The 16756-nt window shown below is 38.1% G+C and overlaps 3 pseudogenes; all 3 read right to left on the bottom strand.

Moving 5' to 3' along the window:
* On the bottom strand, positions 1-937 carry LOC100472646 (annotated as a pseudogene).
* Positions 938-11227: 10290 nt separating this feature from the next.
* LOC100472901 lies at positions 11228-12659 on the bottom strand (annotated as a pseudogene).
* A 1320-nt stretch (positions 12660-13979) lies between these two features.
* On the bottom strand, positions 13980-16756 carry LOC117800280 (annotated as a pseudogene).

Genomic DNA, 16756 nt, shown 5'->3' with positions numbered 1-16756 from the left:
TTAAATATTTCCCTTGGAATGTATGTAGTAGCGTCTGAATCTTTTCATGGCATCTTTTATCTCTTTATTTCTCAGGGTATAAATGGCTGGATTTAGGAGAGGTGTAATAACAGAGTAAAACACAGCAAGAAATTTGTCCACCCAGGTGATGCTGAGTGGCCACACATAGATGAAGATGCAAGGCCCAAAGAAAAGCACCACCACTGTGATGTGGCCAGTACAGGTAGATAGTGCCTTGGATGCACCAGTTTCAGAGCTTTGGCGGATAGCAAGAAGAATATATGTATAGGATATCAACAACAGAATAAAGCAGGTCATGGCCAGAACCCCACTATCAGCATTCATTAATATTCCCAAATGTAGGAATCTATGCAGGCAAGCTTAATTACTGGTGGTATGTCACAGAAGAAGCTGTCGATATCCCTGGGGCCACAGAAGGGCAATTGCACAATCACAGACATTTGACTCATGGCATGCACAAAGCCAATGGTCCAGGAAGTCACCATCAGCCCAGTGCATTTTTGCAGGCTCATAATGGTTGAATAGTGCAGTGGCTTGCAGATGGCTACAAAGTGGTCATAGGCCATTACCACTAATAGCACCATCTCTCCCCCTCCAACAAAATGTACATAGAGGATCTGGCACATACACCCTCCAAAGGAAATAGTCTTGTTCTCCCTGAGAATGTCTGTGATCATCTTCAGAGTGGTGACTGAAGAAAGCCACATATCAACAAAGGACAGGTTGGCCAACAAGAAGTACATGGGGGAATGAAGACGGGGTCAGTGATGATTAGGATCATAATGACAATATTTCCAGATATAATAATCAGGTAAAGTATAAGAAATATCACTAAGAATAAGACCTGTATATTCCATGAGTGGCAAAGTTCCAGAAGCACAAATTCTGACACTATAAACAAATTTCCTTTATCCATTTTATTCAGTGTGTCTTTAAAATAGCCTAGAGAGAAGGATAGATTGTCAGTTAGTGGCATGGGAAAGGGTACTTAATTTTTAGAATTCAGTTGAAATTCTACTCCGCTGACAGTTAAATTTCATTGAAAATGAGCATTTATATCCGAAAGTGAAAAATATAATTGGGAAGACAAATCTTGGCAAAATGTTCAGGCCATTATGCCTTTTAAAAGAAGCTAAGTGCCTAAGATTGGCTTTCCAAAAAGCAAAGTCTGAGATCATGTAAATGATTTATTGAGAGGGTATTCTCACAAGAAGTGAGTGAGGAAAGCAGAACAGGGAAAGAAAATGCTAAAAACAAGAAAAAAACAAAAAGTTGTGGTGTCATCTGGAAATTAGCTTCAGTCCACCACCCCAGGAAGAAGGATCTGAGTGGGGTACCACCAACAACAATTACACTAAATAAGTAAAATTTAATTCATCTATTTAGGAAAATTATAGTGAGCAGGTATCAAAATCCAGAGCAAATGACATGGTACAAAATTATAGTTTCATTGTATTATACATAATGATTCCTTCAAGCCTAAGTTGAACCTCTTTTATAAAACATCATAAAACTAAATCTTTTGCTTATTACTATAAAATATATGTTGGGACAATCTGTTGGAGAGAAGCTCTATAGAAAGCCTTATAATAAATACCTTGGCATGATAATTCAAATGCAAAATCACGTACATAATTTGTCTTTAAGACCACAATTAAATGAAATTCATTTAGTAAAGTAAACATATTAGAAAATAATGTGGAGTGTTATATGACAAAGGGATTAACCACAGAGGAAGTTAACTTAGACTCACAGTCTGACTTGAAGTCTGAATGGTAGCAAAATATAATCAAAATATAACAAATATTCAAGCTTATCAATATAAAATATTTGTGTTCATTTACAGTTGACTTTTGAACAACACAGGTGTTTTGAACAACACATGTGAACTGTGTGGGATCATTTATATGATGATTGTTTTCAATAGGTACAGTACTGTAAATGTATTTTTTCTTGCTTATGATTTTTTAAATGGTTTCCTTTTTCTAGCTTACTTCATTGTAGTAATTCAATATATAATACATATACAAAATATTTTTCAGTCGACTGTTAGCAGTAAGGCTTTTGGTCAACAATAGGCTATTAGTTGTTAAATTTTGGGTGATTCAAAAGTTGTACACAGATTTTTGACTGCATTTTTCAATGGTCAGCTGTATATTCATGGATGCTGGGAAATCCCTAGGTTTAAAAATTTTGACATAAAAGTTTAAAATATCTTATGTGTCATTTCTAAGATGTGAATAAATTGTAGACCTGTGGAATTAAAGTACATCTTTGACCATTAGTGCTGAGTGAGCACAGAGATAAAATTAAAAAGATCATCAGTTATATACCTCTAAATATAATATGTAAATATTTATAATTTCTTATTTTGTACAAACATTATGTAAGTATAATAATGATATTATTTATATTCATCCTTAAGTAAATTGAGCCCTTTTCTCACTAGATGGCAAAAAGATAATTGCATATCTCTCTTCTCCCTTTATTATTTCTTCCCCTTTGCTTTCTTTTACTTTTTCTGTGTCTCTTCCTTTTTTACCCTTGAAATCTTAAGGGTGGTGCCAAAGGCAGCAGGTGAATGGTTAAAACCATTACATCATCATAAGCACTAATTCCCCTTCCCTTATACTGAGAACTCAGAAGCATAGGCTAGAAATGAAGAAGACATTCCTAAAGAATTAGTCAAAGCACACATTGGGTGGGGAAAGGGGGACATGTGTTAGTAGTCTCATAACTTACAAACAAACATATCCTCCATAGTAGAGATTTAATTTCTAAAGAAAATATTCCGATATTACACCCAATACATTTATGTCCCCTGAGAAACTTGAACAATTTGAACATCACGTTGATACTTAATTTTTGTGAAGACAAATTCCTTTCTGGGATTAGTTGTCAATAACTAATTCTGTGTGTGTTGGAATAAATGATATAGAAGATAGCTAATAGCAAAATTGGATTTCAGTTGTGTTTGATAGAGGATTTTGCTAAAAGGTGGATATGTACATTGCTAGGGACCAATTTACCAATAAGAAATCCTACTGTTATTTTAAGTAGTTTTGAAATTAATATTACATAATATTGTGCATTAATTATAGACATATTAATATTAACCTAGTAATAAGGACAATTAGTAGAGCGTGGACTTTTTAATTAGTCTGATTTGGTCTGAAATCTAACTCTAATACTTGTTGACCTTGTGACCTTGAACTGAACCTATTTCTGTTTCCAGTTCCTCATCTGTGAAAAGAGAGCATTCAATTTAATAATAGACATGTTATGATGAGTAGTCAGAAAATATAAAGAAAACATTTAAACTCAGTGCATGATTAATAAATACTAGTTTTTTCTCTTCTTTGTTCATTAAAATGCACCTTAAAGCAGTACAATGTCCACAGCTTACTGGCAGCAATCTTAGTGAATAGCCAACTACTTTATGTCAGCAAAATACGTGGTACCACCTTTTTTTAAAAAAATACCTACCTCTTACATTTTTTCTAAACTAACAAGCACATTCTTAGCAACCCTACATGTTATACAGATGCAAAAGAAGTTCAGACATGCTACCTGCATTTCAACTTTTTTATTTTTCACTTCTGCTTTTGTGGAGGGGTTATTCATATTTTAAGACACCATAATAAGACAATAGCACATTCTTTTAAAGCACCTTTGAAATTCTTAACCGTAACATGGAGAATTTTCACAAAGGGAGTAACGATAACCTTGGGATTGGTAAAATTGAAAAATCAGGGAAAGGATACAAATTGAGATCCTCTTTTAGGAATATTAAAATATAGCAACACATTTTTCATGCTCTTCTAAATTCATGTTCATCCGCTAAGATTTTTTAAATAATAATCATCCTAAAACTAAAATTCTCAACATTTACATTTTTACAGGAGAAACATGGACTCAGAGACTTTAATGGATTGCCTGAGATATACACTAAGTAAGGCACATAGGGAGCAAGTCCAGGTTCCTTCTACTAGCTTAAGATGCCTTCCTTTTGTCTCAGGTTGTAGTTTTATCTTATTTCTGTAGTAACTGAGTTTTATATCATTTCTCACTGGATATATAACTGTTTTACTTCTATCTCTGTGTTAAAATTATCTTGGCATATAGTACTGTATCCGATACGAAAAACTTTATCCTCTTAAATGGCAAGATCCACTTGAGCCAAAATAGCTGGAAGTTGCTAATATCCAGTAGCCATCAAAGAACAGAGATCTTCTAAAGCAGATCTGAGAACATCTCTGTGGCGCTGCGTGATGGTGGTGTGTACACCTTTCTTAAAGAGACCATAGAAGCTCCCGCAGGAATAGGATGGGAGGAGAAAAATTGTATTACCTGCTTTAAAGGTCAGAAGTTAAACAAGCCACACTCAGGTTGGCACAGGTGGGCATGGGTGATACAGGATACATACAGATATTTTAAAAATTAAAGAGGAGAGTCACAGAGGACATGAGATAACTTACTAAACATAAATTTTCTCTAAGACCAGATTGCTTTTTCCTCTTCTCTTGTCCTCCTCTGATGTGTGCTTGAGATGATATCCACAATTGGGTAGAGACAGTATCTGTAGCAGCACTTTCCCTCAGCCTGGCATATATTCACCACTAGAAGGACTCCCCTGGGTGAAATTTTCCTATTCTGTATTCTGGGCAGAATAAGAAACATGAAAATAATTTCCATGGGACATCTCTTGGCGATGTCCTTGTCAAGAATAACCTTTGCATATTTTAGAAATCAGAACAGGAGGTAAGAAAAATCACACATAAAGCAGCTGTGCGTTAAAAATTAGTGAACTTTTAAATTATTTTTCATTTAACTTATAAGTACTAAGAAGCTGTCTTCTGCAGTCTTAATCTCTAAATAGATTTATGTCATCAAATTCAATTAAGGTTTTAGTTCCAGTTGCAAGGGAAGTCTTATCTTGACCAGTGTGGTACGTAACCACCATCGTGGGTGACTACAAGATGAGTAGATCTCTGCCTGCCTGCCAAATCTTAAAGTTAATATAGAGCTCTTAAGTAGGTTCAGCCACGTATACTGTCCAGACAGTCTCAACACCACATCACTCTCTCAAGGCTGAATCCTTGGGGCAGCTTCTAGGGGCAGGGAAGGCAAGTGGAAGGCATATTCCAAGGACAGGGGAGGGGGTGAGGAGCCTCCTGTTGCCCAGGTCCAGCTCAAGGGTTAACTGGTGGTCATGTCCTCTTTATGACCTCACCCCCCAATTTGCTGACTATATTTTAAAAATTATTTCTCCTTGCAACTCTCTCAGTGTTTGCTTCATATGTATTTAAATTTTGTTATGAGGGACATAAATAGCTAAGTTGTTACTACTTCTTGATTAATTGATTTCTTTCTCAATATGAAATTACATTTTTAAAAAGATTTTATTTATTTATTTTAGAATGAGAGAGAGAGCTCACATGCCAGACAGTGAGTGGGGGGAGGGGCAGAAAGGGAGAGGAAGAAGCAAACTCCCTGCTGAGCAAGCAGCCTGGGGGGGTGGGGGATGTGGGGAGGTGGCCTCGATCCCAGGACCCTGGAATCTCAACCTGAGCCTAAGGCAGACATTTAAACGACTGAGCCACCCAGGCACCCCATGAAATGACATTCTTATCCCTGGTAATATTCTTTGCTCTGAAATATATTTTGATATTAAAATGGCCTCTGGTGATTTCTTTTGGTTGGTGTTCATATGGTATATATTTTTCTATCCTTTTATTTTTTTGAATTTTTTAAATAAATAGTCTTTCTCTTTAGAGTATTTTTAGATTTACAACAAAATTGAGTGGAACATATGAAGAGTTTCCATATACCTCCTGAGCCCCCCGCATGTACAGCCTCCCCCACGGTTTACATTCGGTACCACAGTGATACACCTTCCAGTCAGTGAACCCCACTGATACATCATTATCACTCAAAGTCCAGAGTATATGTTAGGGTTCACTTTTGATGTTGTACATACTATAGGTTATCACAAATGTATAATGGCATGTATTCACAATTGTATTATCACAGAGAATAGTTTCCCTGCCCTAAAATGATCTGTGATCTGCCTATCTACTTTTCCCTCTTTCTTAACCCCTGGCAACTATTGATTTTATGGATTGCATAGTTTTCCCTTTTCCAGAATGGAATATAGTTGGAATCATACAAAATGTACCCTTTCACATAGGCTTTTTTCACTCGGTAATATGCATTTAAGTTTTTCCATGTTTTTTGTAGCTGGATAGCTTATTTCCTTTTAGAAAGGAGTAATATTTCATTGTCCTGATGTACCATGGTCTATTTATCCATTCACCTTGTGAAGGAGATCTTGGTTGATTTCAAATTTGGGCAATTATGAAAAACACAGCTGTGAACCTCAGTATGGAGGTTTTTGTTCCAGTGCATTTGGGTAAATACCAAGTAGCACAGTTGCTGGATTGAATGGTAAGAGTTTATTTAGTTTTGCAAGCAACTGCCAAATTGTCTTCCAAAGTGGATGTACCACTTTGCATTCCTATCAGGATTAGAGTTCCTGTTGTTCCATATCCTTGTCAGCATTTGATTTCCTCAATGTTTTAGATTTAGTAATCCCAGTAAGTTTATAGTGGATCTCATTGTTGTTTTAATTGTTAGTTCCTTGATGATACATAAGGCTGAACATCTTTTCACATGCTTATTTGCCATCTGAATATATACTTTAGTGAGGTTTTTGATCAGGTGTCTTGCCAGTTTTTTTGAATCAGGCTGTTTTCTTTGTTGTTGAATTCAAAGAGATCTTTGGGTATACTGGATAACAGTCCTTTATCAGATAGATCTTTCATAAATATTTTTTCCCAGTGTGGCTTGTCTTCTCATTCTCTTGCCATTGTAATTTGCAGAGAAAATGTTCTAAATTTCCATGGAGTCCAGCTTGTTAGTTATTTATTTCATGGATTGTGCCTCAAGCAGAGAAAGACAATTATCATATGATTTCTCTCATCTATGGAACATAAGAACTAGGATGATCAGTCGGGGAAGAAAGGGATAAAGAAAAGGGGGGTAATCAGAAGGGGGAATGAAACATGGGAGACTATGGACTATGAGAAACAAACTGAAGACTTCAGAGGGGAGGGCGTGGGGAAATGGGATAGACTGGTGATGGGTAGTAAGGAGGGCATGTATTGCATGGTGCGCTGGGTGTTATACACAACTAATGAAGCATCGAACTTTACATCGGAATCCGGGGATGTACTGTATGGTGATTAACATAATATAATAAAAAAATCATTAAAAATAATAAAAAAATAAAAAATAAAAGTCATTGCCACACACAAGGTCATCTAGATTTTTTCCTATTTATCTTCTAGGAGATTTATAGTTTTGCACTTCACAATAGGTCTGTGATCCCTTTAGGTTAAATTTTGTGAAAAGTGTAAGGTATATGTAGGTTTCTCTTTTTCTTTTTTTCCCTTTTCTTTATTTCCTTTTTTCCCCTTCTTTCCTCCCTCCCTCCCTCCCTCCCTTTCTTTCTTTCTTTCTTTGTCTGTTTTTTGGCATGTTGATGTCCAGTTGCTTAAGCACCATTTATTGAAAAGACTCTCTTTGCTTCACTGCATTAGCTTTGTTCTTTTCAAAGATCAGTTGCCTACATTTCTGTGAGTCTACTTCTGGACCTTCTATTTCTTTCTATTGGTATTTGTCAATACCACATTATCTCAGTTACTGTAGCTTTATAATAAGTCCTGAGGTTGAGTAGTGTCAGTCCTTTGACTTTGTTCTTCTCCTTCATCCTCACGTTTTTAACCTATCTATGTCTTTATTTCTAAAGTGTGTTTCTGTACTGTAATGTATAGTTGAGTTTACATCAATGAGAAATATTGGTCTACAGTTTTTTTTTTTTTATTTTGTGCTGTCTTTGACTAGGTTTGGTACAATGGTGAAATTGACCTCTTAGAATGAGTTGTGAACTCTTTCCTCCTTCTCCATTTGCTGGAAAGGTTTTTGAAGAATTGGTCTTATTTCTTCTTTAAAAATTTGGCAGAATTTACCAATGAAGCCATCAGAGCCTGGAGTTTTCCTTTGGGAAGTTTAAAAAAATATTAACATTATCTATTTCTTATATGTCTCTTTAGATTTTCTATTATTGTGTATTCTTTAAGAATCTGTCCATTTAATATGTATTATCTAATTTGTGGGCACATAGTTTTTCATAGTGTGTGTGTATATACATATATATATATATATATATATATATATATATATATAGTAGGATCATTAAAGAGGTTTCCACTGTGACCCTGATCATTTCAAACAATAGGCCCCAGACATAGATTTTCTGCATTGCTTTCCAAATAAAATCACCTNGTCACCTCCCTCAGGCAAGGCTTCTATGCCTCTCTTGTCTGAATGCTCACCCTGGGCAGATCTCTATACCATGGAACCAGAGCCAAGCTGGGGAGATCGGAGCTACCAGTTATCATGGCCAGCCTTAGTACCACCTGGAATATAATCTCATTTTCTCAGTTCTGGAGCTTGGAGGGATAATGGGAGCTGCTTTTCTTTATAGGATGCAGCACCTGTGTAGCAAAGAACTTTCACAGCAGAGAGTTGGCAGAAATAGGATCAGACTCTGGCTTAAATGTCAGAGAGTCCCTCTGTTATTATCGAGATTCTTGAATAAATATTTGTCAATTGGTTGTATGCCCTCTGGTTATTTTCCTTAGACTTCAAAAAGTTAAAGGTTTTATTTTGTTCTGGGTATTTTTGTCTGAAAACTTTTTCCAGTTTTATTGCTGTTTCTCTTGGAAGATGATTTTTAAATCCTAGTTTATTCCTTTTTATTGCTCAACATATGGATATACCACAGTTTGCTTATCCATTCAGGTTTTTGCAGGTGTTGGTGATTATGAATTGAGCTTCCATCGACGTTTGCAAAGTCTTTGTGTGGAATAGAGCAATATAATATAGTTGACCCTTAAACAAAGTGGGAAATAGGGGTGCTAATCCTCTGCATATTCAAAAATCCACATATAACTTTGAATCTCCCAAAACATAACAACTAATAGCCTAGTGTTGACTGGAAGCCTTACCAATAACATAAAATGTTGATTGACATGTATCTTGTATGTTTTGTGCATTATATACTATATTCTTATAATAAAGTAAGGTAAAGACAAGAAAATGCCATTAAGAAAATAATTAGGAGGAGAAAATACTGTATTTTTCAAAAGAAATTGGCATATAGGTGGGCCCGGGTGATTCAAACCCATGTTGTTCAAGGGTCAACTGTAATCGGTTCCTGTCAAATGTGAATGTGCTGGATAGCAGTGCCTGCAGAGTCTGGGAATCCAGCTGGGACCCCAGATCTTCAGGTGCAGTTTCTTAGAGTTACACAAATAGAACTTCAAATTTGTTCTCTCCTCTTGGCCAGTGCTCTTCAATTCATTATAGTATGATCAAAGCTTGTCTCAAAAAATTAGAATATATTGTGCTTCCTAGGCCATTTTCCCATCCTTCTCTATCTTTTCCCTGTCTATTCCTAGTCTCCACACCCATCAGGCCACCGTTTCTATAAGGCTTTGGCCTCGGCTGGTTGACATAGAAGAGAAGTGTTAATAAACTCATTCATCATATGATATGCATGACTGAAAACAAGCAGATGTTTTACCGTTTGTATTTTTGTATCTTTAAATAATGAACTTATTAAAAGCAAATGGTTTTATCACTAAAAGAATGACAAAATATAGGGGATTTTCAGGTCATGTGACAAGCTATACTGAGTGAAGATTTTGGGCAAAGGACTCTTTCAGGCCCCATTGAACACATCAGCAAATATGTCTTCTTTGTGTGTGATCTATGTGTGAAGCTGTCCTTGTGCTTCCTGCTCTGGTAGTGGTAAGAGTATTTGGCATGGATGCGTCAAATAGAACTTTGACTTTTGTGGGAAATAAGGGAGTTTTCTAAATGCCTTGGATTCTTTCATATTCTCTAGTAGTTATCGTGGCTGACCCAGAAAATCTCCTCATAACTCCTAGCTATTTTTAAATGTATTTATCTTTTGATTGGGAGGCTAGTAGTAGAGGCATTGAGGTGTGTGCATCTATAGAAGAATAAAAGTGTATCCTTGCCTATTATGCTGCTTCTGTTTTGGTTATGATTCATGTTCACCAACAATTAATTTGCCTGTAGAATGGGAACCACCTTATGCCAGTTCGAATGGCAAAAATTGACAAGGCAGGAAACAACAATTGTTGGAGAGGATGTGGAGAAAGGGGATCCCTCTTACATTGTTGGTGGGAATGCAAATTGGTACAGCCACTCTGGAAAACAGTGTGGAGGTCCCTTAGAAAGTTAAAAATTGAGCTACCCTATGATCCAGCCATTGCACTACTGGGTATTTACCCCAAAGAGACAGACGTAGTGAAGAGAAGGGACTTATGCACCCCAATGTTCATAGCAGCATTGTCCATGATAGCTAAATCATGGAAGGAGCTGAGATGCCCTTCAACAGAAGACTGGATTAAGAAGATGTGGTCCATATATACAATGGGATATTACTCAGCCATCAAAAAGAACAATTTCTCAACATTTGCTGCAACATGGACAGGACTGGAGGAGATAATGCTAAGCAAAATAAGTCAAGCAGAGAAAGACAATTATCATACGGTTTCACTCATTTATGGAACATAAGAAATAGGAAGTTCGGTAGGAGAAGAAAGGGAAGAAGAAACGGGGGGAAAACAGAAGGGGGAATGAACCATGAGAGACTGTGGAGTCTGGGAAACAAGTTGAGGGCTTCAGAGGGGAGAGGGCTGGGGGAATGGGATAGGCTGGTGGTGGGTATTAAGGAGGGCACGTATTGCACGGTGCACAAGGTGTTATATGCAAGTAATGAATCATGGAACTTTACATCAAAAACTAGGGATGTAGTGTATGGTGATGAACATACTAAAAAAATAGAACTAAAAAATAATGGTAATATTTATTTTTTTCTTTGTGTGTGTGTATGTTTTATTTGTTTTTTTTTTTAAAGAAGATAAAGCCTACTTTTATTGATGTACCAACAGACAGACCTGTGATTTGAAAGGGACAGCAATATTAATACAACACTCATCGGTAACACAACTGAAACAGAAAGGGGTCTGATATGGCTTTACAGTGACATGATGCCTTGAAAAGTTAGGGAAACAGACTTGTCGCTAACTGCTTTCTCATTTCATGTTCTTCACTCTGCTCCTTTTTTGATGGACGCTTTCAGCTCAGGGACGGCTTCAGTTATTGTCTTCTCTGGGAAAGGGGAATTGGTACTGATGCCTAGATTCTTTTCAATACTCTCCCCAGCAGTAATGGTGTGGAGAAATAGGGACACTCTGTTTCTTGAGACTTAATAAACGTTCAACAACTCCTTCCTTTCCATTCATTGCATCCACAGGGAGAAGACAAATTGGGCTCCAGCATACTCCACAGACAGGGTTATAGAGCCTGCTGCAGCTGTGGCCTTCACCACCTCCGTGCTGGCCTCCCGATCCTCCCAATGACAGCTGTCAGCTGTTCCTGGGGAAGTTCCATTTTAAAGTGGTGGGGGGGATGATGGTTTCTCAGCATGGCCACCAGTGACAGGAACACTGACTTGAACTGGATCCAAACCCTTCAGTTCTATAATAAGTGTTGGTTCTGACAATTCCCAGGTTGTCACCCCAAAGATTTTATTGGGGTTGTATGTTCCATGCTTCTTGAAAACTTCTGTTGTGATTGAGATGGTGGAGTTAATCAGATTTGAAGTGGTGCAGATCATGGCATCAGGACAATGCTGGGCACAGGCAGTAGTCGGGGTGGCCACAGTGGTGGCGTTGGTCTTGAACAGATATCATCCTGTATCATGCCTGGTTTTCTCAGGTCTCCTGCTGGAATAACCACCACACAGCAATCTTTCAGGCAGTCTGGCAGCTGCTTAGGTTCAAGGTAGCCTTTCACAGTTGCTCTGGTCTTGATGTGACTTCGATCCGTGGCCACTCCGGTACGTGAACAAGATTGTAGAGGATCGGGAGGCTCACCAAGGGGATCCCCTTGAGGAGAGGTGAGAGGGGCTGCCCTGTTCCTCTGAAAGCCCCTTGCACAGCTACCTTACCATTGTTTTTGGCCGAGGTGCTGAAGCTGCTGTGGGAGCAGCACAGGCAGGCCAGGCAAGGGCACAGACCTGCAGGAGAAGGAGCTGGCGGTAGGCAGGTGACACCAATGACTTCCACAATGCACAGGGCCTCATGGCTCCACTCCACAATGCAACATAAGGGAATAATCTCTGAGGAATTTGGAATTTATCAGAAATATATTTTCAGACAGTTTGACCATAGTACAATAGACTTACCTATTATAAAAGTTGTCTTGTTCTCAACTTGACATCATTAAAGTTAAATAAAACATTTGGTTATTGTTGTGTTATTCACATTATTTGTTTTCATTGGATAAATACACAGGGTTATTTTTCTGTTTCCTTTTGTCTCTGTAACCACATTTGCTGTCACTACCTTAAATTTCTTCCCTATGATTTCAAGGGAATCATTAAATTCTGGTTTTGTGGTTGTGGTTATATGATATGTAAAAGTGGAGAAAATAATCTAAAAAATACCTATTGATCTTCTTTTGTTGTCAAGACTCATGTCTACAATTAGACTCATTAAAAAGATAAAACAGAACTTCTTGGGACACCTGGGTGGTTCACTTAAGCACCCTTGGTTTAAGCTCCGGTCATGATCTGAGGGTCCTGAGATCAAGCCCTGCCTTGGGCTTTCCAATTAGCAGGAGTCTGCTGCAGAATTCTCTCTCCCCCTCTGCCCTTCCCCTGCCCCCCTCTCTCTTAAAAAAAAAAGATAAAACACAACTTCTTAACAGCTGCTCTTTTTTTATATCGTGTGTCAATACATGTCTTACAGAGGGGACTAATGACAAGTTGTGAATGAATCTATTCTAAATTCACAGCTAGAGAAACTCCACTGAACTGTGTTTTATTGATGGGAATTAGTAGTGATGTGATGATATCCAAATGTCATTACATTAGTTTCCTGGAGAATGATAAAATGCAAAATGTAATTTATTTTTAAATATCATCTTGTAAATTCAGTTTACTCTTAAGGAAACTATGAGTGTGTATTCCTGAATTTAGTAACTTTTTTTTTGTCTTTTTGGAGTCAGGGACATAGATTCTGAAACCAAGAAATTTTGAAGTGAGAAGATGGAAATAAAATTTAATGATATTAAGAGCCTTAAAAGTATCTATGAAAACTCATTTTGGAGGCACAAGAAAAATGAGTGTGCTGTGGCAGTATCCATATCTACTGAAACTCAGAGTTTCTCTTTTCTTAGGAAGCACCACACGTAAGTGCTGTCTCAGACATTAAAATTATTGAGGAGACAGAGAACCAACCTTGGGCCCACAGTAAGTGCCACATCACTCTGACTGCAGAAAAATGTGATAGAATTTCTGGAGATTTGCTCTATTTTCCCTTTCAACCAATGCCATTCTAATACCTAAATAAAGCATATATTTGATATATTGTAAATACAAGTTAAGTTTTTAATGGACAATTTTTATAATTAGTTGGAATTTTTTAAAATAGCTGAAGAAATTCATTTATTTTTTTGTTGGTACTAGGTTCAAAATATCCATGAAGGGACGCCTGGGTGGCTCAGTCGTTAAAGCGTCTGCCTTCGGCTCAGGGCGTGATCCCGGCGTTCCGGGATCGAGTCCCACATCAGGCTCCTCTGCTGGGAGCCTGCTTCTTCCTCTCCCACTCCTCTGCTGTGTTCCCTCTCTCACTAGCTGTCTCACTGTCACATAAATAAAATCTTTAAAAAATATATCCATGAAGGTCTGACTTGTGTAAGTCTTGTATACTCTGTATCAGATCAATAACAGTTTTTAAAAGACCTAAGTTTTCTGAAAAAACTTTTAAAAACTTGTTTCTAAATTACATTTTAATCTAAGTATTCTCTCCTGAACTCACAAAATCATGCCAGAATTTCTTCATGGCTGTCTTCATTTCTTTCTTTCGCAGAGTGTAGATAATTAGGTTCAAGATGGGGTGATAACGGTGTAAAATACAGCAAGGAACTTATCCACAGAGTGGTTGCTGAAGGGCCAGATACAGGTGAAGATGCATATGCCAAGAAAGAGAATCACCACTGTGATGTGATCAAAGTGGAATGAGCTTTGGATGGCCCAGTAGAAGACTGAATCTTAATCGTTTTGAGGATCAGACTGTAGGAGATAAGCAAAGTCATGAACCAGCTCAGGGAGATCATCCCACACTGGCAACAGTGACAATCTGTACAATATATGTATCTATGCAGGCAAGCTTAGTGACCAGAGGGAGATCACAGGAAATGCTGTCCACCACATTGGGACCACAGAAAGGCAAATTCACAACAGAGCATCTGAAGCCCTAAATGAAGACCTAAGAATCATGAGGTCACTACCAGCAAAACACACACCTTCCTGTTCACGATGGTTGTGCAGTGTAGGGGCTCATAAGTAGCTGCATATCTGTCACATGCCATGGAGACCAAAAGTTCCATTTCAACTCCACCCAGTAGGTGAAGGAGAAATATCCAGCAAAGGAAATTGTCTTATGCTTTTTTTTTCTTTACGAAGTTCACACTCATCTTAGCAGTGGCAAAGGAATTGACTGTCATATCTACAAAGGAGAGGTTCCCAGGAAGAAAGTACATGGGGGTGTTCAGGTTTGGGATGTAAAACACTGTGACCACAATGAGAAGGTTACCTGAAACTGTGGCAACATAGACAACTAGGAGGATTGCAGAAAGAAGGAACTATATATCCTGGCAGATAGCCCTTCAAAATAAATTCTGACACTCAGACAGATTTAATTATTCCATGGGCTCCATTGTGTGGCTTGTTCTGGGATGACCTGTAGAAAGAAGAGGGCACTAATGCCATGGAGGTTGCCAAGCATTTTCATTCATTTGGCTCCTTTAATCTCATTTGACTTTGAAATTTAGTGTTATTGTCTGTCACTCTAAGAAGGAAGATAATGTCTAAACTGTCCATCTCTAAGCCTAGCTTATAAGCAACAACCTGTTCATATCTCTTGGTTCCCCTAAGCAATCCATGAGCTCTGAGGCATATGCCGTGTCTTCAGAGGTTAAGAAGATAGGACCATCTTTCAGAGTTATGTGTTTTTGTAGGAGATAAGATCCCTTAGTCTGAATTCCTTGGGAGGACACAGGGGCCTGGCACAACCCCTTTAAAATTCAAATTTTGAGTCAATCTGGGAGTTACTATCTGCCCTCAACTATTTTAAGAAATTGTATTTTCATTCTAAATCAGTCCCAGAGTTTTGAAGGGCCTGTGATCCAGCAGATACAAACCTGCTATGCATAAGTAAGTCAGTGAGGTTTGGAGTGACCCAGACTGCTGTCTTTCCCACCAACCCATGAGTGGGCTTCTGATCTCTTCATGATCTTGGAAAGCCTTTCTTGGCAAAGACTGTTCTTCCTAACGTGACTGTCACTACCCATGATCTTCTGTGACTGAAGCCCACATTCCTAGAGAAGTCTTACGGGGTCCATCAATTGCAAAGGCAGCAGTGGTTAAACAGCAAGGTTGAATGTACTGAGACTCTGAAGAGTCCCATCACATTCTAGGAAGGGCACCATATTATACTGAAGCAAGAAAGATGCTTTAAGTACAAGTGAGATTACTTATGACTTCTAAGTGTCTCACTTCCCCCATTTACAGGCCAAATCCTACCTGTCTTTATAAAATGGTATACTTTTAATGAACCAGGTTTTATAATTTATAATTCATACATTAACCATATAATTTTCACTATACCTCCCTTCACATCCATACAAAACAACACTGACCTGGTGATGGGTGGAGCAGATTCCCTCGTTGGAGCCCTTAGGCCAGGAATCTCACACTAATTACTTGAAACTAAGTTGGTAGACCGTGCTGTTTCAATCTGGCTGCTGCTGCTGCAGCAGCTGCTGTATGTGGGTGTGCATGTATGTGTGGGCGCTTGTGTGTGATATTGCTGAAACCACAACCCAAGTAAGAAGCAGTACAATTAACCACCACAGAGATAAAGATCAACTTGAAAGCTGTGATTTCTGTGCTTTTATGAATTAACATGTGAAAAGAATCAGTATGGTGTTTGGCAAGAACTCTGAAATAAAGTTGGAAGACTAGGATTGAAGAACCAGTTTTACCTCCAGCAGCTGGCATATGTTTCTCTTTGAGTCTGTTGTCTGATCCATAAAACAAAGTGGTTGGGCTCAGTCTCTGAGTTCCTTTTCAGGCCCCAAACTTAGTGGGCTTATTAATACACTCTTCTTTTGGAGGGCGTGGAGAGAAATGTGGGGGGAGAGGCAAAGGGAGAGGGAGAGAGAAGATCTTAAACTGAGTGTCGAGTCTGACACAGGGCTCAGTCTCACAACCCTGAGATCCTGACCTAAGCCAAAATCAAAAGTCGGATGCTTAACTGACTGAGCCACCCAGGTGCCCCATTAACACAGTTCTTATTATCCTTTGAGGATCTATTACTATATCCCCATTTTAGAGTTTTATTACTTATTAATTTGATTTTATGTTTTGATCAACTCAGATATAAATATCAGATACAATTTATTTTTTACAAGTTTCTCTGTGATAGACCATTTACTTTCTTTCTTCGGTAGTTTTTTCCATGACTGTGACATTTTCTTTATTACCTACTGTGCTGTTCTGCTCCCACAT

Source organism: Ailuropoda melanoleuca, unplaced genomic scaffold (genome assembly GCF_002007445.2).
Source record: "Ailuropoda melanoleuca isolate Jingjing unplaced genomic scaffold, ASM200744v2 unplaced-scaffold6751, whole genome shotgun sequence".
NCBI lineage: Eukaryota > Metazoa > Chordata > Mammalia > Carnivora > Ursidae > Ailuropoda > Ailuropoda melanoleuca.
The sequence above is the reverse complement of the archived record's forward strand: the minus strand, read 5'-3'. Positions and strand labels throughout refer to the sequence as shown.